The sequence below is a fragment of the Lissotriton vulgaris genome, unplaced genomic scaffold (genome assembly GCF_964263255.1).
Source record: "Lissotriton vulgaris unplaced genomic scaffold, aLisVul1.2 SCAFFOLD_805, whole genome shotgun sequence".
Lineage (NCBI taxonomy): Eukaryota > Metazoa > Chordata > Amphibia > Caudata > Salamandridae > Lissotriton > Lissotriton vulgaris.
The window spans coordinates 216,653-242,656 of NW_028245451.1; positions in this window are offsets into that span (position 1 = coordinate 216,653).

The following is a 26,004-nucleotide window of genomic DNA, read 5'->3' on the forward strand; positions in this document are numbered from 1 at the left end:
GTGCTGTATAGCTGGCCTCTCCATTTTTCCCCCTGCTAACCCGCCTCAGCTGTGTTAAAGTGTGTCTCCTGCAGAAAGACTATGTGTGCTTTACGCCTGTTCAGTTGCGCATGAATACGGTTCCTCTTGTGTAAGGAGCCCATGCCACGTACATTTCACGTAAGGAACTTATACAATGCCATTTAAGCTTCATGTGCCATATAAAACCCACCTGTGTGCTTTAACTCTGTTTCCTGGTATAATCCGTCACTTGTCCCAATGTGCACCTTTGTAACTGCCAATTTCTGGAACTTGAACTACCCCAATACTGCGGTCTAACCTTGAAACTGTGCTGGACCAAACCACTGCTAAATGCAGCAACAATTTGAACTTATTCTCTGCATTCACAGGGAGGAAGATATGCCAGCCACAGACTATTTCACCCTATGCAGTTCCTATGTGCTGTACCAATTGGCAGCATTGCAGTAGTCGCACAGTAGTGTCAGATAGCTTAAAGATGTTAAGCAAAAGAGATTTTGGAGGGAAAGGGAAAAGAAGAGAGATGAGGAAAAAAGGGGAAGAAGTGCGTTCGCATCCCCCAAACTACATATATTATACATAATTGTGGCATCCTTGCCCATACAGTTACCAACTGCTGCGAGCTTCCGCATCATGCCAGCTTCATGTTTCTGTCTGCATTGTCACTGGTTCCCGGCGGCGTGGGCACTCTTCCTCTATTACTTGCGTCCCACCAGCATAAATGTATTCTGCTCAATATCTGTGTTCATTCCTCCAGGTCCCTGGCCATTTGCAGAGTCAAAGAGGGAAATAGAGGTTGACTAGTCTCGGATCTGTTCAACAACTGTATACTCCACTCAACAACAGTCTATGCCCCTCCACTATACTACACTATGCTCCACTGAATAGCAAAACACTGTAAAACAATGTACTCCTGTCAATACCAGCATATAGCACTCTACTTTACTCTAAAGTACTTTATAATACTACACTCCACTCTACGGCACTCTATACAACTCCCTCGAAGTCGCTCCACCCCAGTTAATGTACTCTACTCTATGAGACACTACTCCGCTACTGCACTCTAATCCACTCCACTGTATGCTAATCCATACCACTCAACTTTACGACAGTTTACCATATTATACCACACTCCACTCAGCTTCACAACACTCCACTGTACCAAACTTTCATCCCCTCTGTGACACTCTACTGTACTCCACTCTATGGCACTTTATGACACTCTACAACACATTACTTAATTCCAGTGTACCACTCTCCACTCCACTCTACAAAACTGTATACTGCGTGATTTCACTCTACCTAGCTCCACACCACTCTGCTATAGAACCTGCTACTTTATGCACTTGTTATACCCTTTTATATGACATCACATACCATTTAAAATATGTTATGTTATGTTATGTAATGTTATATTTATAGCACGCACGGCTACTCAACAGAGTGTCCCAGCGCGAGCAATGGAAAAAGGAAACAAGAACCAGGATGAGACTAGAAGAGAAGGGTTTTTAGTTTTTTCTAAAAGACTGTAAGTTCCTAAATGCCGCGCAATGACAGCGGAAGTAAGTTCCAGGCTAGGGCAGCTGACCTGACAAATGAGCACCTGCCCAGCCGTTGGCGGTTGAATCTCGGGGTCTGCATCAAAAACTGAGAGGAGGAACGCAGCTGTCTCGCTGGTGTGTAAAAAGCAAATCTCTTTTGTAAGTAGACAGGACCGAGATCATGTAGGGCGTAATGAGCAATGGTCAGCATTTTGAATTTTATCCGAGACTCCACTGGGAGCCAGTGCAGAGAGTGCAGGTGTGTACGCACACTACACCTATTAGACAAGCTCAGAAGGAGTCTGGCTGCCGAATTTTGGACTACTTGCAAAATAGTATAGTAATAGTATTTACAATAATATTTATGACTTCACACATCACATCTTTTGTGAGAATACCGTGCATGCTAAAGTGGCGAGTTGCAGTGAATGTAGTGTGGCTACCGAGTTGACAACACTGTGTATCGAGGTGCACAAGCTATAATAATTTTAAGGTATTGAATAAATGATAAATTAAAGGCATAAGTAGAAGTTTTCAATTCATATTTTTTATGTAGTTTAAGTGTTCTTTGTAGTTAACGAATAAATTAAGTCATATCAATGTAAAGTGATGTGTAATGTATAAATTGAGAATATAACTATAACTTTAGAATTTGTCATACTTGTGCATTTTAAGTTTGCTTTCTATAGAAAGAATAATCAACGTTTTCTTAGTTATAACTATGGTTTAACCTTTGTTTTTTTCCTATACCAAGTAGGAATTGGACCCTTATACTAAATTCATCGACCATGAAGGAAGAAGTCAATGCAAAGATTCATGGCCTGTGGTGCAGTGTTCAAATTTGTAAACCCACAAAATAGGCGAGCTGCCAAAATATAAATACATTGCAGAAGTATGATCGATCTTGTGGGAAAGTCAAGGTGAATTCCTCTACTATAGGCGATGCAAGATAGAATCATGGCATTAATTATGCAAACACAATGGGGTAAAGTAAAGAAGGGCAGCATAGTTTGCAGGCAGTGTGCAGAAAATATATTGTTTGATTCATCACTGTTTTTAGAATTTAAGCCACCCGCATTTGATCAACATTTTATACCTTGTTTCTTAAAATAAATGTTTCCAATGTATTCTGAGGTTTTTGGAAAATGTGTCAACAGCAAGTGACAAACCTGAGGTATCATTAATACCACTAATGGCAAAATAATATGTAACAATGGCTCAACATGGCTTTTATGTGTTCCAGTAAAAGTCAGACTACTACAGAGTTTTGCACTTCAATCCCCTGGGTACAGTGCGCACCATTTTCCACGTTTTATTGAGTTTTCCATATGAATTGCATTCAAAGTGTATGGTAATGTATTCATGAAGAACAAAAGTAAAACAAATACAGGGGCATATCATCAAGCCGGCGAAATAAAATTATAGCCGCTTTTGTGTCCGTTTTCGGCTGAAAAGCGGCGATAATTTTATCGCCTTATCAGCAAGATCACGCTATCACGTGAATCTTTGACTTAGCGCCCTTACTCATAAGGTCCAGATTTGCAACTCTAATGAGATGCAAAGTGGGCGTACCTTGCCAAACTTACGTGGAGAATGTTGCCTAAACGACATTTCTCCAATTAACAAGGAAATCACCAGCCTGCTAAGCGATGATAAAAGAAACGCTAACAGCGCTTAACGCAGGTTTCTGTACGCCTGCTTTTTATCTGGTTTAGCCATGTAATCCAATGGGAGGTGGATTACATGGCTAAATCCACCCTGCCCTATCAGAAAGGTATCGCCTGTTGCAGTGCGATTATCGCCGGTTTTCCAGCGGTAATCGTACTGTTTTGTAGCTAACGCTTGGATTTCTATCACTTTGGAGATATGCTTTGCTGATAGCATGCTATCTCCGCGATAGAATCCGGCGATAGCCTGCAATAATTATCCTAGCGCTAAGTGCGCTTAGCGATAATTATCGCCGGTTGTTGCTGATATGCCCCACAGAAATAACAAATGGGCGCAACATTTGATCCCTAGTTTACTCTTCCATTCCCGTTTAACTCCACCATTATCCTTTTGTAGTCTAAGAATTTGTAGACTTTAACATTGGTGACTACGCTTCCACACATTTTGTGAAACTGCTAAATTATTTTTAAAAATTGCAGGGATTAATACTTGTATTTTTACTAATGTTGCTCGAATCTACTTACCACAGCAGAACCTTTCACCTAAACAGATCTTGGCAGAACATATACCAAAAAAAGGAACCCTGCAATTTTCTATAATTGCAAAGTTATGGATTCTGACAAATTCAGCTGATTGAATTATAATTACTCACACCTGTTCTTAGAACTCCTAAAGTTTATTTCATCAACATCAAAAACACACTCTGAGTTTGGCTTTGAGACAGCCCCCTTCAGCCATTGGTTCTTGTGAGTCAACCCCTTCAGCCTTTGCTTGAAGAAAGTGGAATTCACATTTTGGAATGGGTCAGTATAGTAGTTTTGTCTCACTGTTAGCTATTGACTATTAGGTGCATTAGTCTACCTTCTTAGAGACTGCTTTCTAGTGCAGTGAATGGAAGGTGAAGCAAAGCATCAGAATACAACAGTGTAGATGGATTTGTGCGCAAATAGGGTTTCCACATTCTATTCATGCTGCACCAACGTGATGTTGCACCTAAATGTTATTTTGCAACTAATTAAGGCATTGGTTCTGTGGAATGCAGTGGAGTACTTACCACCCCATGTAAGTATCAATACCCTGGATAGTGATATTTACCAGGTGTGATCAATAAATCCTATTCTAAGTTATCAATTTGGCCATGAGGCACAATATGCATAAGCGATATTTTTTAACACATTGAATTCTGCATGTTTTACTTTTTGGTTGGGCCTTTTCCAGCAGGTTCGATCATCTGGAATCTATTGGAGGGGGTGGGGTGGGGAGGAGGGGGGGAATTATGAGGATATGGTATTACATGTATGTTTGTACAGTAATCGGAATTTAGCCCTGACATGTAAGCAAGACATAAATGCAATTTGTACTCTAAACACTGTTTCCGCACATCTGCTGATGTTGCATCACTGGTGTACAGAACAAAAACATAAAGGTAAGCAAGGTAATTTTTCAAACGTACATGATAATACGCTATTGCTGCTGCGCAGTGGATCAACGGTTACAGATGAAATACCCGGGCCCCAAGGATCTGCAACTTACTCTTCATAGAATACTGTGAATGCATCACAGAATATTACAGCATCTCCCTTTTCTTTTCTGGAAGTAATGAATACAAAATACAAAATGACAACCGTTAAAGAACACAAGTTACATACAAAATAAACAGAATAGTTTGTGAATGCTTTACCAATATATAGCTTTAAAAAAAAAATGTATTCTATGTAACCAACACACAAAACACAATCTGATATCTAAACTAGCTGAAACATTTATTTTTCTCCTACTACTGCTGACACTTTAATCCCGCACTCACTCCATGTCAGCTAGATGTGGTCCCACTTGACCACTTATCAAGTACAAATTCCCTTAACTTGCTAATTAATCTATTCCCTTTTTCTCCTTGACATTATTATCCTTTCCTGATTCTCTCTTCACAACTGCCTGCTGCCCTATTCCACCACCAAACCTTCTGAAAGTTCATGCTACGTTGTGTAAATGCATAGGATCATTTGCTATACTCAATCCCCTTCAGACACATGCCTTGCCTTTGCATTTGCCATCAGCACAATAAAAATTGATTCTCATCACATCTTATTTTTTCACCAAATGACACCTTGCTTTTTGTGAAATATATCACAAATTTACACCATCTGTTTTCATTCACTTTCTGAATAATGTATGTTGTACACAACTAAGATACATTCTTCCTCTTATGCCCTCAAACAGAGAACTCTCTGTATCACTATGTGGAACTGCTCTATTTAAGCTATTCATTTCTTTAAATGCTTTGGACATATTTTACCCATTGCTCACCACTGTATACATTCTACTATCATCCTATTAAATTGCTCAACCAACCTGTTGGTTTGGAGATGGGTGGATATCATTTTCACATGTAGGATATGCCTCTCTCCCTTACCAAACCTGCCATCTCAGAAGAAGTAAATTGAGCTCAATTGTCCATCAAAATATTCTTTGTTAATCCTTTCCTAGAAAACAACTCATCAAAGATATCCAAAACAATACTTAGCTTGGGAACCTTGATAGACCTGACTTCTACCTACGTTGGCAAATAATCACCACTCCCACAGCATGCCTGTGCTTCTCAAGCAAAATATTGAACCACACCACAAAAGTACTTCACTTGCCCAATAATCCTTTAATTCCCTTGTGACCATTGGCCACGATAATTCTTCTCTTAAAACTGTTTTCCGCACAGTTATTCCAATGTGACCTTTATGTGATTCCACTAAATAGGTTTCCCTCAATTACAGTACACCCCACACACTTCATTACACCCCACTCACCTTAACATATGCTTTTTGTTTTTGACTACAGAATACCCACTTTCCATCTCCTTTAGCATTTAAAAAGTATATCTAGAAGTAAAACCACCCCCTTCGCCCCTGAGCCATATGATCTGGTGTTTAGCACCAGAGTAGCCCACCTAGTGAACAGATATGGTTGCCCCGGTTTCCCCAACTGGACCTTTATATTATCATGTGATCCCTGACATTTTTCAGCCCATAAGAACCTCCTCCCTTCTTTTTCAATACCACACTCCATCAAATTGGCAACATTTAAATACAAATAGAATACAATTCAAACGTTCCTGAGAATGAGGACAACTGTTTCTTGTTCTGAGGCGCAGTTGCTCCTTGAATACCTGCAGTCACATCTGGCTTTGTTTTTACACCTTTCCCAGAGATAATATGTCACAAATATTCTATTTACTCCACTTTAAAAAATCGATAACCTTTCTCAAAGTCATACAAGCTTCTGTTAGTGAACATATTCTTGCTTGCTCTAGTCCCACACAAGAATGCCATCCTGAAAAGCTTCTACCTTATGCATTCCTTTGAACCGGTGTACTATTACCCGTTGAAATGCAGATGCTGCTGAGGCTAACCAAACATCATCCGCTTAACTTGAAATGCATCATCAGGTGTAAAGAAAGCTATCAAGTGTTTTGACTTTTTATCAAGCATCACCTCCTCGTATGCCCATCAAATCTACCTTACAAAAGATTGTTGTCCCCACAGATATCCCTTGGAGACCCATAATCCATAGTACTATATGTACCTGCACCTAAATTGCCTTAGTCAGCCTCAGCAAATCCACACACATGCCTATTTCTCTGTAGCATTCCCAAACATTACAGTGGGAGATAACCACAGGATAGCCTCTAGTGATTTCCTCTGCACACAATATTTTGCATAGTCTATGCTTGACAGGAATAATTCCTTGTTTCAACTTTATCTTGTATACCACCCCTCCTATTTGTCTGGGTCTGTCATTGAAGAACATACCATACCCCGTTATCCATTTCTTCTACTCCTCCCTGACGGATGATACCTCAATTTTCTTTGCCAGAAGTTATGATCATCTGGAATACTTTCTGATTACTAAGACCCACAATGTTTAGTTCTTATCTTGATACATACACTTTTCCTTCTATTCTTTCTTTATATTGTAGCTTGCATTCAAAGGATCCTATCAACTGAATGGTACTTCGTCCATTGTCACGTGTCTGGAAACTGTATCTTCCTTTTCTCCAAATAGTTTCTCATTGATACTCATATTAGAATTAATATGTTTTACTTGACTAGTATTCCCCTTTTCATACTCTCCACCTGCTGTGTTTTCGATATTCCCCATTATCATTTATATATCACCTTCACCTTCCTCCCTGTCCTCCTCCTTCACTTGTCTAACAATGGCCATCCTACTTCCCTTACACGTGTGAATAAAATGAACCAAAACCCCATTTGTCTTACAGCCCTTCCAAAAAGGGGTTGAACCCTTGATGTGGAATGTTTTGTAACATCTGACTCTGGGCCTAACACTTTCTTTCCCTTTGCATCACAATTGACCATCAATGAATCGTTGGTCTTAATTACTCTGTGTTTATCTATTTTGCTCACACTTGCCACCATCCCTGAATTTCCTCAACATGCCAATTCTATATCCCTGGTGTTAAAACTGGGGGTCTCCAGTTGGCAGTGGTATACACCTTTGAACAAATAGGGACCCTTGCTTCTAAGTCAAGGAAAGGGGATTACACTACTGGATAATCCCTGCTCACCCCCTTGGTAGCTTGGCACAAGCAGACAGGCTTATCTTGGAGGCAGTGTGTCAAGCATGTGTGAATACAGACAGTAATACAGTGAAAACACTACAGATGGACACCACACAGGTTTTTATAAAAAATAAGTATTCTTTATGTAGACTTAACACAAGACCACAAACAACAAAAATCTACAATACTGTACTTAAAAAAAGACTTAAAGATGGTAGAAGTTACTTAGTTCACGTTGATGATAAATGCGACACAGTTCTCACAAAAGTACCTGGATGCGTAACGCAAAACAAACAAAAGGCTCGTAGAGTTGGATATGCGCTGGTTCCTTGCTTCGGGGGAGACGGTGTGTCGCGCATCAATGCTTGCGCAGAGTAGGGGATGCGTCTTGGTCCTTACTGGAGAGGAGGTGATGCATAGACTCTCGTACTGCGGCCCGGTTACGATGCGACAAGATGGCACCTCAATGTGATGCGACAATCCGGTGTGATGCAATAAGATGTGAAGACAATGCGTGCACGCTGGCAGTCGTGCGGCAAACTCTGTAGCTTTTGAGCCACGACAGGCCCTGTTCTCCGGTAATGCGACGTCGACCTTGCGGCGGTGACACGCTTCTCCGGTGATGCGCCCGGCAACAGCTTTGACAAAGAAATGCTTCTCTGGTGATGCGGTGGAAACCTCTGCGGCGGTGACACGCTTCTCCGATGATGCGACGGTAACAGCTGCGACTGCGACACGCTTCTTCTCGATGCGTCGCGCTTCCAGCTCCCAGCGACACCCAGGCTTCTGCAGACAGAATTCCCAGCAAGGAAATTCAGAGAGGAGCTGGTGGTGAATTTTTGTTTTACCTGAGACTTCAGCAGGAGGCAAGCACAAGTTCAAGCCCTTGGAGAAATATTCTGCAAGATGATGAAAGTTCTTGGAAAGTTCCTTCTCCTTTCCTTGGCAATAAAGAAACCACTGCAGGCCAACCCAGCAACAGAGCACACTGGCAGCGGGTGCAGTCCAAACTCCTGCAGCTTCCTTGGTTCTTCTCCTTGGAAAAGGTTTGTCTTGTTGTTCCAGAAGTGATCTAAAGTCTTGGGGTCTGGGTCGCCATATTTTTACTGCAAAATCCTTTGTCCTCTGAAGGTAGAGGGGCCTGTACCTAGTCCAAACTAGTTCTGTTCAGTCCTGGAACACTTTGTTGACAAGACTCCTTCTTTCCTTTCACAGTGTACGCCAGGGACATCAGACACACCACAGGAGGTGGAGCCAGCATTGTGGTGGGAAGGTACAACCCTATTCAGGTCCCAGGTGCAACTCCTCCCACGCATCTACATGCAGATCTCTCTATTTAGCCCTGTGGTGACTCACCCTGTCTCCTGGAATCCCCCAGCCCATGTCACTCAAACTCCAGACAAGGAATACACAACCTAGCAGAGGCAGGCTTGGATAGTTAGGCAAGAAAATACCTACTTTCTAAAAGTGGTATTTTCAAACACAGAATGTTAAAACTAACTTCACTAAAAGATGTATTTTATCATTCTGAGTTTAAGCATACTAAACTCAAATTTCTACCTAGTTCCCTGAGTCAAGGGACACCTTGGGAAGCCGGAGAAAGCCGCGGCCGTTGCTGAGCTGAGCTGTGAGGTAGAGAGAAGGCTGCAGTTCTTCTACACTCATTGGCAGGCACCGGCACCGGCAGGCACCAGTGTCGGCTTCAGCCTTAGCGCGGAGGGATTTTCCGCACATCTCTGCATTTTCGGACCAAGCAGCTGCAGCGCCATCTGCCGTCCGTCCTCAGCGCACCGGCTCCAGCGTCGGGATCGGATTACCAACACATAGGAGGTGAGCGAGGCGAGGCTGCTGCAGGCTGCTGCAGAGCGCAGGGCGAAGGACGTGAGCGTGGCTACCGATAGAGGCAGCCGCCAAGTAAGAGCCGGGGGTCTGACCCAGGCGGATCTGACTAGGTCCGATCTTGCCCGAAGGTCCCCCCCAGCGCTCCGCTCACTACCAGCTGTTTCTAAGGGTCTGCTTCCAGCCCCTTTCAGCCCCCCCTCTAGCCACCCTCATAGCCCATTCACAGCCCTCTCACCGTTCCCCCACTCTACCTTCGGTGGCCACTGTACCTCACTTCCCTGCCTGCTACCACAGGATCTCCAAATCGCCCTCCCTTCAAAAAAGAAAGCGGAGGGGGCACAGGATGAGGTCAGGGAGGCAAAGGGACAACACGGGCCATATAGCACCCCAGAAACATACGAGAAAGCCCAGGCAGAAAAAAAAGAAGCAAAAGAAGGACCTGATGGACACGAGTGATGCAAGCTGGGAGAGCAGGGGGGACAGGGAAGAGAATAAAGGAGAGGAAGTACCCTCTCAGTTGTTTCCTCTGCTCCCCGGACTCGTCAGCCCAGGAGGCTCAGAGGTGCAAGGACACCGACATAGCCAAACTATTAGCAAACCATCTGTACAACCAAAAATCTACACAAAATTCGCATTTATTAAAGATCCCAGTATGCTCCTCTACCTGAACAACAATGCTAATAAAATCAATCTACCAAGCCCACTCAACCCAATCAAACCACACAGATTGACCCCCACCGAGCATGGGCCAGAAAGCGCAGTATCAGAGGCGAGTTATATCCAGAACTCAAAAAAAAGGGGCCTCTCCGGGATCTCCGGGATCTCTAGAACCAATCCCGGGATTCCAGGAAAGTCAATCGGATCTTGAACTAGCACTAGAGAACAGAAGAAATCCAGAGAGGAGGAACCAAGAAGCCACCATAACGGAAGAAGCGCATATTAATCAAAAAAACAAAGACAAGGAGGGCCCAACGGTGGTCCCAATGGAGATCCCGATGAATTCGGAGACCCGGGGGGGGGACCGAATTGTAAACCATGAAGCAATAGGAACCGAGGAGCGTCACAACACAAGCCACACAACCCTCCAAAGTCCAGCAAGATCAAGAGATAACTATAACGGGAAGGAGGGTGAGAAATGCGATCCACCAGCACTCCAGTTGAATTCCCAGGAACCAAAGGGAATTTGCGAGGATAGTGGCGGCCCAGACACAACGGCAGACACAATGGCAGACCAAGCAAAAAAAAGGGAAAGGACAAATAAAGCCCAAAACATAAAAGCACAAGTGGGACAAACAGAATCATCACCACCCAAGTACATGTGGAAACTGGCAACGGGGCCACAAGCGAACATAGCCCCTGGCGACAAGCATGGCCCAAGAACAGCAGACGTTGTCGACGTTGCTGACAAGGCCTGGCAAGTAAAGGATAAAACTATTCAGGAGCAACGGGACTATGATCACCCCCCCCCCCCCCCACCACATCACTGACCTGGAACAACTTGAAGAAACCAACCCAAAAAAGGCGGGGGGAGATCCAGCATCAAAACTCCCAGGCATAAAAACTTGGTCTCAACTAGACACGTCCTCACCGCATAGAACAGGACTCATAGTTCCCATGCCGCTCGACCTGAACACCTCGTACCTCACGCCGGAAGAGTGGGAAGACCTGGTAGCATCATATCCAGTGGAACCAGAGCAGGGAAAGCAAAGAAACGGCTCAAGCGATAGGCCGGAAAAAGAAAAATCTAAGAAGAATGCAGACATCTGGGCATCCCTCCTGCAGACAATGCAATCCTCAGTAAACGCCATCCAGTACCAATCCGACAAGATGGATCTGCAACTTTCTGTCCTCAACACTCTGGCCACATACGTGGCAAACATTGACGGCAAGCTAGCAGACCTGAATGACCTGATAAAAAGGGCGCAAGCAGAGACACAGCTGATAGCATCTAACTGCTCTTGCATCACCATAGTGGACAAACTAGCAACACTACCATCAGCACTGGGAAACCTTCTATCTGACTTCAGGACAGTAGTTAAAAATAGCCATCCCCTCAAGCAACTTGAGGTTAAGCAATTAAACACAACTACCGGGCAAGACGATCCACAAACAATACAGCAAGAGCCCCCAATGACGCCTACCAACTCACACCCGACAATGGACAAAATAATTCAAATGAAGGCACCGACCACCAGTAGTCATCAAACTGATCGAGAGCAAAACTCTGCAGCATCCATATCAGACTTAGACAAAAGTAACCCAAATGGGGGAGCAATCTCCCACCAACCATCGCAAGGAAAAGTGGGAAGAAAACAGAAAAGGAAGGGAAGAAATCAAAGGAAATTGACAGGGTGCCTAGCCTGGGGCAAGGCCCACAACAGTGATCAAACAGCAACCAACACCTCACAAGCAAGTGCAACAAGGGAGAGGGAAGAAATAAACACCATGACTACCAACAGTGAAAACACCGGCCCAGTGGATAAATCTGGATGCGGCCCTGCCCTACCCAGTGGTTCAACCACTTGCCCAGCACCCAAAACACAGAAAGACAAGTTGAGCACACCAAAAGGGGGAAAAAATATAGGGCCCGTGGAGAACGACAAGGGGCATAACTCACAAATAACTTCAGATTCACCTGACAGAGATACACAAGAAAGAACAAAACAGAGTACGTCACATCTCACCAAAAATTGCCCTGAAAACCGGGATGAAACGCAAATCCCAGGAAGCCCCAAGCTGATCATAACAACAAGGCTAAATCTCTCAGGCCGGAACTGTCGAGAAAGCACCGAAAAAATTGACCAACCCAAAAAAACTGTACCAAAGATAACCCCCAGTCAAGGGGAAACCAAACTTGCTGACAAAGAAAACACTAAGTCAAGAGAGAGTGGGCCAGAAGGCTCAACAACGACCGTAATATTTCATCCCGAATACCACTCTAGAGGTTCAATTGACTTTTTAAACAGGGGAAACATCTTGCGGCTATTAAATACAGTAGAGAGCCTCAAAACTATCACATCGGCAGACCTGGAATCCGTCGAATTTATTGAATCTCGGAGCCACCCCGGGGTAGAGTCGACAAAAACCATATGGACCACAGGAGAATTTCCGGAGAGAATATTAAAAGAAAAGGAAAGATTTGACTCTTGGGGGATAGAACTACAAACTCTCTTGCCCACAAGATACCCGGAGCCCCTCTTACATGAAAGTCTCCAAAAGAAGCCCAAGGAGACGACTCTTAAAAGAACTGTCTTAAGAGGAGCCCGAAGTAAAACGCCAGAGAGACAATCGCACTTGAGTCTGGAAGAAACAAGATCACTGACTAATGACAAGAGGGCTTCCCCCAACTGGAGCTGGCTCGCAAAGTCCCTAAATGCGAAAGAGACAAGCCAATGACAAACAAAACCAAAAGAGTCAACAAACTTAACACCTTAAGTATATGTTCATGGAACATCAATGGCACCGGCGATAAGGTTTCAGACATTGACCTATGCAACCACCTGACAAAATTTGACAACATCGCCTTACAAGAAACTTGGACTGAATCACCTCCAATTCTGTCAGGGTATACACTGAACTTCCTACCGCCTACCCAGAGCTCGCTTTTCGGCCACAAGAAAGGAGGCCTTGCCACTTATAGTGCATTAACAGCGATACTAAAAGCAGAACAGCTAGACTACAACTTACCTGCCCCAAATGCAATGCTAGCTCTACGACTGTCACCTCGTGTGCAAAATCCAACTGAGGATATAATCTTCATAAACCTCTACCTGCACCCCAGGGAGAAAAAGAAGGGAGTGCGACAATTGAAGGAAGAACTTGTGAAACTGGTGAAGGCCGAGCACACGAATAACATCATTATCTCAGGGGATTTCATTCTAAATTTGCTGAGCGAAGCAGCCACGGGCACCAAATACGACGAGGACCCATTTGCCTGGGAACTCAATCGCCAAGACCGTACCTCGGGGGGCAGAAGCACAAAAACCACAAGGACCCTGCTGGCTACATTAGAGGAGCTAGGACTTAGAGCACTTAATGGTAGATTTCCAGGGGATCAACCGCAGTCAGCAACTTTCCACAGTACCCAGGCAAGCTCCACCATTGACTTTACTTTTGTATCCCGTAGTCTATACCAAAGGGTTGTAGACTTTAGAATCGGTCTCACTGATTGCAACGATCACCTGCCTCAGGAAACAGTAATGAATACATCAGCGACACTAAAGCCTCCCAGTTCAAATAACGTAGGCACAGACTTTACATCAAATGAAAGACGGGTACAATGCAAAGTCTCCAACCCAGAAAAACTACTAGAGCAAGCGATACGCACACTCAATGAAGCTCTACGCACCACGCATAACCCGATAACAAGCTGGGAAGCGTTTGTAAAACGGATGAGAGACAACGCGCAGAGAAAAGACCCTGTAACACGAACAAGAAATAGTTGCAACACGAAACAGAAAAGATGCAATTACTTCCGAAACAACAGAAGGCTAAAAATACTGAAGACAGCGATTAACCAGACTCTACGAAGAGTAAAAACAGATCCGTCCCTCCTCCAAGAGCTTAGACAGTTAAAAGGAGAGCGTAAGAAATTAATATGGCAGCAAAAAAGGGAAGAAGAAGAGGCATTTTGGGGAAAACTCCTAGATGACGCCAAAACAAATCGCAGCGCTCAGTTCTGGCAAAAGATCAATGCTCAGACCAATGGGAAAAACCGAGGGATTGATTCTCAGGTGACAGAAGACGACTGAATAATCCACTTCAGCACTCACTTCAGTGAGACTAAAGAACCGGGGAAAGAAATAGGCACCGATAATGGAAAGATGGATGAACATCTGCCCCTACATCAAGAATACCTGAGAACGAATGAGGCTGTAATAATCACGACGGAACAAATAATTAAAAGGATCACAAAAGGTAGAAGAGATGGAGCCCCTGGCCCAAATGGAATACCACCAATAGTATTTAAGCAGGACCCAAAATACTGGGCAACTAACCTCAAACCAATGTTCGAAAAAATCTGGCAATCATCTACAATCCCACAATCATGGAGGGGGGCAATAATATCCCCAATCTACAAAAGAGGAGATAGAAAAGATCCAAAAAGTTACCAGTTAATAGCCCTTCTAGACAATGAGGCAAAGTACTACGCAGGCCTCCTACTTCAGGAACTAATTCTATGGGCAGAAGAAACCTCAACAATCCCGTTTAACCAAACCGGCTTCAGGAAAAACATGGGGACATCTACCAACATCCTAGCCTTGTCACTACTGATCGACTCAGCCCAAGAGGAAAACTATCCCTTGTATAAGTATAAACCATTTTATAACGCGCTCCGTTACTGGAGAGTATCCTGGCGCGGGAAAAAAGAGAAAAGCAGACAACAGAGCACAGGAAAGAACCTTAGTTTACACTATTAAATAGATGTGTTTTCAGATGTTTTTTGAAGGCAGCTACTGTAGGTGTGGAGCGCAGGTGAAAAGGAAGAGCATTCCAGGCGCGAGCCACAACCACAGAGATCGACTGGCCGCCAAGTCTGGCACGTTTAAAACGGGGAAGGGTCAGTTTAAACAGAGTGGAGGATCTTAGGGTGCGTGCAGGGGCATAACTGATGAATCTTTTTCTCAAATACTGGGGACCCTGATTGTGGGTAGCACGAAACGCCAGTACCAGAGATTTAAACAAGATGCGCTGTGCAACAGGAAGCCAGTGGAGAGTGCGCATCTCAGCGCGCACGCTCTTCCATCTGGGGATGTTAAATAGTAGACGGACAGCCGCGTTCTGGATAATTTGCAGTCGTTTTACTAGATAAGAGGGGATGCCACTGAACAATGCATTTGCATAGTCCAACCTGGCCAGTATGAGTGCCCGAGCAACAGATTCCCTGGCATCTCTTGGGATCAGGGGAAAGAATTTGCGGAGCATTTTTAAAGTGGCAAAACAGGTACCAGTAAGTTTTTTTATGTGGTGTTCGAATTTAAGGTCCTCTGCGAACCAAATGCCAAGATTTTTTGCAGGTCTCCCCATCTCTTTCGGGCTGGGAATGTCAGGAGGCCAAAGAGTGCTCATAAACGAGGGGGGAAAAGAACCATAAAAAAGCACTTCGGATTTGTCCTCGTTGCACTTCAACTGGGCCTTCGTTAGCCAGCGAAATACAGAGGACAAACATAGATGGACTATAGATGTGTCCAGATTATCATCTGGCCAGGTGAACAGCAGTTGGGTATCATCTGCATACCCTATGATCTTAGCCCCGAACTGTTCCGCTAGATAAACCAGGGGGGTGATGTAGATGTTGAACAGTAAGGGGCTAAGGGTGGATCCCTGCGGGACACCTGTAAGCAGAGGTTTGGGCTCAGAGGCATGGGGAGGCAACCAGACCTGCTGAGTCCTATCAGAAAGGAAGGAGGACAGCCAGTCTAGCACAACCCCTCCAATGCCTATGTCGGCCAGCCGGCCAAGGAGAAGTCCATGGGGGACGGTATCGAACGCGGCAGAGAGGTCCAATAGGATTAGGACCGCTCTGCCGCCTCCGTCTAAACAGTCCCGAATGGACTCGCTCATCTCCAACAGGGCCGTCTCGGTGCTGTATGCGGCCCTAAAGCCCGATTGAGCAGGGTGGAGGGCGTTGGAAGTTTCAATAAAGCTCTCTAATTGTTGGAATGCCACCTTCTCACAGATTTTCGTGAGTGCCGGTAGGAGGGAGATAGGTCGATAATTCCCTGGGGCCGTCCAGTCCAGTCCTGGTTTCTTCAGAAGCGGCAGAAGCTTGGCCTGTTTCCAAACAAGAGGAACCTCGCCCGTAGCCAGTGAGAGGTTCACTATCTGCGTGATCTCAGAGCAGACAATTTCTGCCACCTCTGAAAGCACCCGGGCCGGACACGGATCGGCTGGAGAACCAGATTTCAAGGACTGAAGTAGAGGGAGAGTAACGTCCTCTACAATCCGCACAAAGTTCGTAAACTGCTGTCCGGAACTAGGACATAGGGAGGGACAAGGGTCAGCTGCAGAGCAGTCGGCAGGAAGAGCTGCTAAAAGGTCTTGCTGGATCATCGTTATTTTGGTAATAAAAAAGGAGGACAACTCCTCGCACCATTGCATCGAGGGTGGATGGGAAACAGCCTCAGCGATGGGTGCCACAAAGCTTTTAACAATGGCAAAGATCTCTCTGCCATTGTTATCTGCCCTGGCGATGCGCCCAGCATAGTAGTTCCCCTTAGCAACCTTAATGGCTGCGTAGTAATCTTTTTGGGCAAGCCGTAGAGTGGATTTAGCCTCGGGGCTGTAAGCACATCTCCACGCTCGTTCAAGCTTTTTACACCCCAGTTTCAGTTCCCTCAATTCTGGGGAAAACCAAGGTTGGGATGGGGAGCGTCTGGATCTGGCCAACGTGGTCTGCTTAGTGGCGGCGGAAGCCGCCTGCTGTACCCACTCATTAAATTCGTCGACCGCATCGACCAGAAGCGTCTTAGCTTTTGGGCGAGTTTTAGCCAGAGCCTGTCTAAACGCAGGCAAATTGATTTTTTGGGAGTGACAGATAGATGGCGGGGGTCTAAGCTCCATAGTCTCCCACTTGAATCTGACCAGATCATGGTCAGACCAGGTTGTTTTTTCAACCGCCACAGACTGGATGGGGAAATTGGAGCATACCAGATCAAGCAGGTGGCCACCCGTATGCGTCGGGGCAGTCACCCATTGCTTGAGCTGAGCAAGCTCTGCTCTGCTTCGTAGACTATAGTGCTGCATTCGACCGGGTAGACAGAAATCTGTTGTGGAAAAAACTGAAAAGAATGAACATCCCAGATGATCTACTGAACCAACTAATTCTCCTACACAGCGACACGTGGGTCCAGGTCAAACTAGGCCCTGGAGAGTACCTAACTAAGAAAATTCAAACCTACACAGGAGTAAAACAAGGCTGTGTGTTAGCGCCAACCCTATTTAACCTCTTTATGGCCGACCTTTGTACAAAACTTAACGCTAACAATTCGCACGCTCCAAAATTAGGAGGCAAACAGCTTTCCTGCCTATTCTACGCCGACGACCTGGTGCTGATCAGTCGGACCCAGATTGGGCTACAGCGGCTCCTCAACATCACTGCGGAATACTCTAAAGCTAATAAACTCTCCATCAACTACAGTAAAACAAAAATCATGCCCCTTAATTATCGCAAGCAAAAACTACCATTCAGATGGTACTTGGACTTGAACAAATTGGAAATCACAAACAAATATTGCTACCTGGGAGTGACAATAGACGAAAGGGGTAGCTTCAAACCACAACTGGAGGAGATCAAGAGGAGAGGCCTAATGATAGCAGTATCACTTAGGAACCTCAAAAACAAAATCGTTGGCCCAAACCTTGCTCCGCTCCTACAAGTGATCCAAGCCAAGCTAATTCCATCAATCACATATGGAAGTGAAGCAATGAGAGGGAGGGATACGGGAACCCTGAACAGAGTAGTCTCAAAAGCAATGCGGATCATGTTCAGTCTTCCGAAATACACTTCACCGGCGCAGATCTGCCTAGAATTTGGGTTGGCCAAAGAAGAACTTGCACGAAAGGGAACTTACCTTAAGACCTGGCACAAGATAAGCAGAGGAGAAGAAAATACCCTTAACGCTCTCCTCTGGAAAGATCTACAAAGCAAAAATGACTGTCCTGCAAGACATTTCCTGGAGGATGCCATCAATCATCTTGGGGCAAGGCAGCTATGGGACCTTCAAGGGAGCCCGTCAGGTTTCAAAAAAACGATTAATAAAATAGTCAAGAAAGAATCCCTCTTGCAAGACAAAGCCTCATTAGCCAAGAGAGCACATGGCTGGCTGACTGTGCAAACATACAACAAACTTACTCCTCAGGCGTACCTAGTGAACAGTTTCTCCAAAACAACAAAAGAATCCTTTTTAAAACTACGACTAGGAGTGTTACCAGCAGCGGGCCACATGGCCCCATGGCTGCGACCATCAAAACCAGCAAAATGCCGCCTGTGCGGAATGCATGAGGAAAATATCACACATCTCATAACCATCTGCAAAGAGCTGCAGCAAGACCGGAAGAACCTATTGAGACCCTTGTTTATAAACAAAGGAATCAGGTCTTGCAGAGAAGCAGTCTTGAGCTGTTTTAGAGGAGACGACGTGCAAATGGCCTGCCGACTGGTAAAATACCTACGATTGGCAGACACCAGGCTTAAAATGACGAGAGCACAAGCGGACATTGACATCACCTACATTACATCATCCGCCTCCAGTCCTCAGACCGGGTAAGAGACCCATATTGACCAAGAACATTAAAGTACCTTCCCCATGAAGCACAAACACTCTGGGAGAAACCGGTCAGAAGAGGAGCGGAGGATATAGAAAAACCCACTTGTCGAAAGCATGCGCTCGGACATACACACAATTTTTTATCTAAAACAGAAATTTACCTGTATTTATTGCTGGATGATCATTGTCCCATTTTTAATGGTATTAGACCGACCTTTTTAACTGTTTTCCTTTAACTGATCATTTTCTTTTATTACTGATAGCTATTTGTAATGGTTTTTATTAACTGTACAATAAAGCATTTACTTACTTACTTACTTACTGAGTCAGTTAGGATTATAAGGTGTTACAATCAAACTGCCCATTCTGGCCTATGGGGAACAGGTAGCCTTGCTATAGTGAAAAACGAAAATGGCTGTAATTCACTATTAGGACATGCCACACACATCAGCGTATGTCCTACCTTATATTTACAATGCACCCTGCCTTCGGGCCTGCCTAAGGGTGTTCGATATGAAGAAAAGGGAAGGTTTAGGGACTAGCAAATGGATAGACTTACCAAGTCAACATGGCAGTACTAGACTTCACACAGGCACTGCAATGGCAGGCCTGAGACACAGTTTACAAGCTGCTTCTGTGGGTGGCACAACCAGTGCTGCAAGCTTACCAGCAGCATTTGATCTGCAAGCCTTGGGCACACATGGTGCACTGTACTAGGGTCTGATAAGTAAATCAAATAACCCAATCATGGAGTCACTAATCAATACATCAATTTAACTAAGGGAGCACTTGAACTGTGGCACTGAATAGCAGTGCCACACTGCCCAAAACATCTTACCAGCATAACAGATCAAAAACAGAGGAGGCAATCAGTAAAATATGGAAGGGAGGCTCACTCCAATGATACCAGGTCTAACATCTGGCTATTTCTCCTCCTGGAGATGTCTTCACACCTTTTGTGCTTCAGCTGTATTTTTATTGTTAAGATCTTACAATAGCTGTTCTTTACCTTTCTTTGAATTCTCCCTTGTAACCAACAGATTCAATATCCGGTTGCTCCTAAAGCTTTCAAATTCACAATCTTTGCTAACACATTTAGTGCAGTAAGATTTGTGTCATTGCTCTAGTAAAACTTTGTTCCTATAAAGAACCACATTTCTCTGTCCCTTATAATACAGTTCCATCTATTTACATGCATTCTGAAATTCATCTGTTTCCAATTCATCTTTGCCCTGTGTGGACTACTTAAAATGGGAGTGGGAGAGGTGTGGCACAGCGGCGGCAAAAGCGTCTGACTCCGGAGCCTGGGGATCACGGTTTGATTGCTGATAGTAGCTCAGCTTAGCATCATCTGACTCTGAGCAATAGCTTACTTACTATCCCAATGGCCACCAGCACCTTGAAACCTTAAGTGGTGATATGTCCGCACTTTAGAAGTATGAATTATTATTATTATTTAAAATGATCAAACACATTTCTTTCTTTAACACATCAACATTAAATCACCAATAGTCTTTTCCATTTTTGTTTAAACCTGAGACTGTCAATTGTGCAATTATAAGGATAAAAAGTTGATTAATATGGTCTCCTCGTCTTTGTGTTAGTAAATGGATCTTGTAAGAACAAGTGAGGTGAGGTTAGGCACTTTTTGCATGTTGGAATTCTTAATTCCATTGATATACATTTCCAAAATACTACTTTATTTCTGTCATAAAATAGAGGAAAAAATAGTCTGTTCATTAGTAGGTGTGCATATATTTGCAACAATTTCCCCACTGACTACTACTATTCAAATGTGCACTTTCAAGCCAGTCAAAACATGTGATAACTGCTATCAAAGATGCTCTCCAGAAACCTGTTGATAACCCTTGCAGTGTTCTTTACAGCAGTCAGCTGAATCCATATATTCTTACTGCCAGTTTGTAAAGACCAAAACATAAATGTAAGTAAGGTAGTCTGTTAGAGATACAGGATAGCATGGTTACTGCTCCTGAGTAGTTGTCTAACTGTCACAGGCAGAATACCTGTGCCCCAAGACCCTCGAACCATGCACCACATAATGCTCCATATGCACCACAAGAAGTGACAGTACGGTGTTGTAGCTTAGTTTGATTTGGCATCTACATGTGCTACTACCCCTAAATGAATGACCACAATGCTGCTTATTTGGGGCCTACAATGATTTTGCACTCCTAAATGTAATATTGTGAGTAAAGAATTTCCACATTCATGCTGATGTATCAATTGTATTTTGCACCTCTATGTGCTGTCAACTAAATGTGATGCCATACTGATTTCCAGCTTTTGCATATGTTGTAACATCTTATACTCTATCCGTGCATGGCCCAAGTGTGATTTTGCACCTCTTTGTGCACCTAAGTGTGATTTTGGCTCCTAAATGTGATTTGTGTACCAAAAAGTGTGTTAACTTCTGCTGGTGTTATGCCATAGATGATTTCTCCTCTTTCAATGTTGTACAAAGGGTGACTGTGCATCTCAATGTGCTGTCAACCAAATGTGAGTTTATAGTGGTGCACAACTTTACACCTACTGTGTGACCGCCTACTAAAAAATCTTCTTTAGGTACTGAGGGATATCTCATGGCTGCCCTTTGTGGCAGTCCTATAGTGAATCTGCTTCTCAAGTTCAATAGTCTTCACAGGTGTAGTTTGATTCTATTATGGCTACAAACAAAGACAGTTTTATATTAGATCGTATTCCAAAATGCATTTAAGAAACCCTACCTACGGTCTCTACAAAACTGCCTCAAATACCACATACACAATGCAATGATGGCCAACATGGAATCCTTAATAAGTGACAAATGTAGGAAGGTGGATATCTGACTATATGGCTTCCCCAACTTTTTGCCTAGTGTTTAGCTGGTGTTTGACTTAGTTGTCCTGGGATCCTGTTATTCAGGGCCCCAGGCCATTTGCTCTCTCTGTAAAATGGACTCCATGTACTTTAGGTACATATCTAATTGGATATTGGGTCACCTTGTGAGCCCCTGTATAGTGTAACATAGGTACCCAGGGCATAGGTGCATCCAAGGCCTACCATGGGCTGCAGCATGAATTATGCCACCCCTGGCTGGCCATCCAAACTGACACCACAGGCTGAACACTCAGCATGGGCAAGGTGGTGTAATCACCCCTTGCTTAGATATAGTATTCCTATAACTACCCTTATATATAGACACATATACACCTATAAGTCACTCATTTGGCAGGCCCTGACAATCCTGAAATCAGAGTGCTTGGTTTTATGTGAGATGGTGCTCTAGCATGAGCTGAGCCTGTCTGCAGCTTTCGGAACCATGTCCTTATAGCTGTTCTATGATATAGCCATACTGTATAATCTTAAGTGCATTATAATACTCGCAGTTAATGCTAACTTTGATTTGGCTTTATCAAAACATGCTGTGTAAAGTGTCAAACACTTTGGAATACTACCCCCCCCACAGCCAGTCCTGGAGGCGGGGGTAGCATTCCACCCTTCTAGAGGGAGAAGACATGTAGTTACTGCTTTACACGGTTAAAGTTAAACAGAGCCTCAGCATCACAAAATGGATGCTGCTGCCAGAGACACGAGTCTGACCTCCTGCTGCTGGATGAAACTCTGGCAGGGGAGGCCTGGACAATAGGTGTCCTGTCAAGGGAGGTGCTGGCACCTCCCCAGACAGCTTGTAGGGGATTGGGGCAGGGTGGGTTCAATGGAAAGATGCTTTTCCAGACACTGCCTGGGGCACACAAGGTGCTCCATGCATAGCCCAGTTCAAACCAGTTGCTGGGGCACTCCAGCCCCAGCTCTGGAACAAAACTGGACAAAGAGAAAGGGGTGTAACCACCCTCTTCTCAGGTTCCACTCATAGGAGGGACCTAGCAGGTAATCCAGACCCTTAGTTTAGTATAAAGATAGGAGCTGTGTCTTTAGACATTGGATTATCCTGGAAAGAATCTCTGAAACGAAACTCTTGTACCTTTGACGTTCCATATCGACTGGAAGACTGAAGACATCTCCCTTGTGGTCAAGGAGTGACCATCCTGTGCAAACAGTCACCTCCAGTAACTTGCTGGTTTGCGACTCAGCGACTCAGGAACTGGACTACCAGACAGCTCTAACTCCGACCCACATCCACAGCAAAGCTGAGACCTGTGGCAGACACGAGAGACGTGGGACCAGACATCCTGGACTGCTTGCTGTTTGCTAACCGTGCAGCTTCAGAGGTACCCTCGAAGTTGTGCATTGGGGCTTGAGAAGCCCCAGACCCGAGCAGCATTTGTACCGAAGCGCAGCCCTCCACTTTCCACGAGTGCCACGTGGGGCCCGCTCCTGCATTTCACCTTGACGCGTCTTCCCGGTTGCTAGCCCGTTGGCTAGTGAGCCCTACGAAGATGAATCTTTGAATCAACACTGCTTGCCTGGTTGCTCCAGTTTTGCTCCAGCTTCCCTGCAAAGGAGAAGCTCCTCCCCAGACCTTGCTGGTCTGAAAAGAAGCCAATCTTCTAATCCTGCGTGGATTGCATTTGCCAAGGTTTGTTGGGTCCAATTCGGATACCGACAACGCCAACAGCTAGATCCGTCGTGGGACAGCTCGACTCCAGCTCCTGGTTGTCGTGGATGCCTCCTGGACCTCGTGGCTGCGAACGCAAACTTCACCTCTTCACCTGATTGCATCTCGACATCGCCAGGTTCCTTCCTGGTTCCTTCCTGGTCACTGGCTAGTGACCCAGACTCTGTCCCCTCTGCTTTCAGGTTCTCCTCGACTCGGATCCACCCTTGGATCCACCAGGACACTTTCCTTCTGGTCGCCTGCAGCACTTTCTTGCAGCTGTTCATAGGATTCAGCGACAAAACCCGACACGAAAGAACACCTATGCACCCTGCTTCCCTGGGTGAGGTAACTCGAGTACTCCAGTGCTCCCGTGGGTATTAACTAGCCAAGTGTCCTAGTTTTTAAAAAAAAAACTTTATTTTTGATTTTGCAACATGGGAAAAACAATCCCCCCCCGAACTTGGCGTCAATCATCAAGCATGTGTATACAGTACGATAACCTCATTATGGCACTATATGGTACAGTGAGTACAGTTCAGGCTGTGTTCATGAGCGACATAATGACCACATCAATAACGTGAAATACTGTTGAGGAACAGGCAATGCACCTACATTAGTGCAGGTCCAACCTCCCCGCCCCCTCCCTCTCAGATCCCGAGTCCCCTGAAGAGAAAAGTTCAGCGCTCGTGCCATCTGAATCGCTGTGAGACAACTCCGTGGCACACATGACTCGCCATGCAAGGAGATCATCCTGCAACCTAACATCCCTGCGGGTCCTCTGCATATGCGTCTCCTCTGCCAGTGACCACTCTCTTACATCTTCACGCCACACTGACAACTCAGGAGCCCTCCGCCCCATCCAGGTGATGGCCACCCTACGCCTCGCCAGCACCAACATTAATTGCAAATGTTTGTAGGAAAGGTTTCTTTTGTCTTAGTAAGAGCATATCATTCTGGACCTGAACCCTATGCTGGAATCAGTTGAGTCTTGAAGATCACTAAAACCCCTTCCCGGAAAAAAAAATGTCATGGCATGATTAAAGGTTACCAACCATATTCAAAACCATGGGGCCGATTCACAGAACTGACCTAAGACAAAATCCTAAACTTACTACTTTTAGTATTCAAAGAAGGCATTTAGTAGTAGTAAAGGTAGGATTTTGCCTTAAGTTTGACTTAAGACAAACTTAAGATAAACTAAGACAGACATAAGACAGACTTAAGACAAACTTAAGACAGACTTAAGACAGACTTAAGACAGACTTAAGACAAAATCCTAACTTAAGTCTGTCTTAAGTCTGACACCAACTGTCAATCCCAATATATGTAGACTATTGTCTCTATGCGTCCCTTGTATTTGTTGCGCAGCAACCAAATCGATAAGGTCTGTTCGGCCTTTCGATTAAAAAAAAGTGTATTGGACACGCGCGTATTCGAATCCAACGTTGTGTATATATAAACACGCGCTAATGTTGCAAAGTGAACCAACTCCCCACCTCCCTTCACCCACTTCCCGGTCTGCCATCCTAACACCAACTGTCCATCCTAATATATGTAGACTATTGTCTCTATGCGTCTTTTCTTAATGTTGCAAAGTGAACCAACTGCTCCCCCCTCCCTTCACCCACTTCCTGATCTGCCATTCTGACACCGACTGTCCATCCTAATATATGAGGACTATTGTCTCTATGCGTCCATTGTAGTTGTTGCGCAGCAAACAAATCGATAGAGTCTGTTCGGCCTTTCGATTAAAAACACGCGTGTATTGGACACACGCGTATTCGAATCGAACGCTGTGTATATATAAACACGCGCTAATGTTGCAAAGTGACCCAACACCACCCCCCTCCCTCCACCCACTTCCCGGTCTTCCATCCTGACACCAACTGTCCATCCTAATATATGTAGACTATTGTCTTTATGCGTCCATTGTAGTTGTTGCGCAGCAAACAAATCAATAGTGTCTGTACGGCCTTTCGATTAAAAACACACGTGTATTGGACACACACGTATTCCAATCCAACGTTGTGTATATATAAACACGCGCTAATGTTGCAAAGTGACCCAACTCCTCCCCCCTCCCTCCACCCACTTCCCGATCTGCCATCCTGACACCAACTGTCCATCCTAATATATGTAGACTAATGTCTCCATGCGTCCTTTGAAGTTGTTGTGCAGCAACCAAATCAATAAGGTCTGTTTGGCCTTTCGATTAAAAACCCTGGGCGTATTGGACACGCGCCTATTCGAATCTAACATTGTGTATATAAAAACACTAGCAAATTTGAATCGAACGTTGTGTCAAAATTTCGAAGCAATTGGTGTAGAACTTTTGGAGATTTATGATTTTGCATAGCACTAAAATCCATATATGAAGGTGTGAACCTAGCCAAAGTAAAGAGAATTTATTAGGTCAACCCAAATTTGGGCGCACCTTCTTGGAAAAGACAATTCTTTTCTTGAGTCCCCTCACTCATCCAAGGTTGCCCTTAGGTGACATGCTTAAAAATTTCGGGCCATCCCAAGCATCTACTG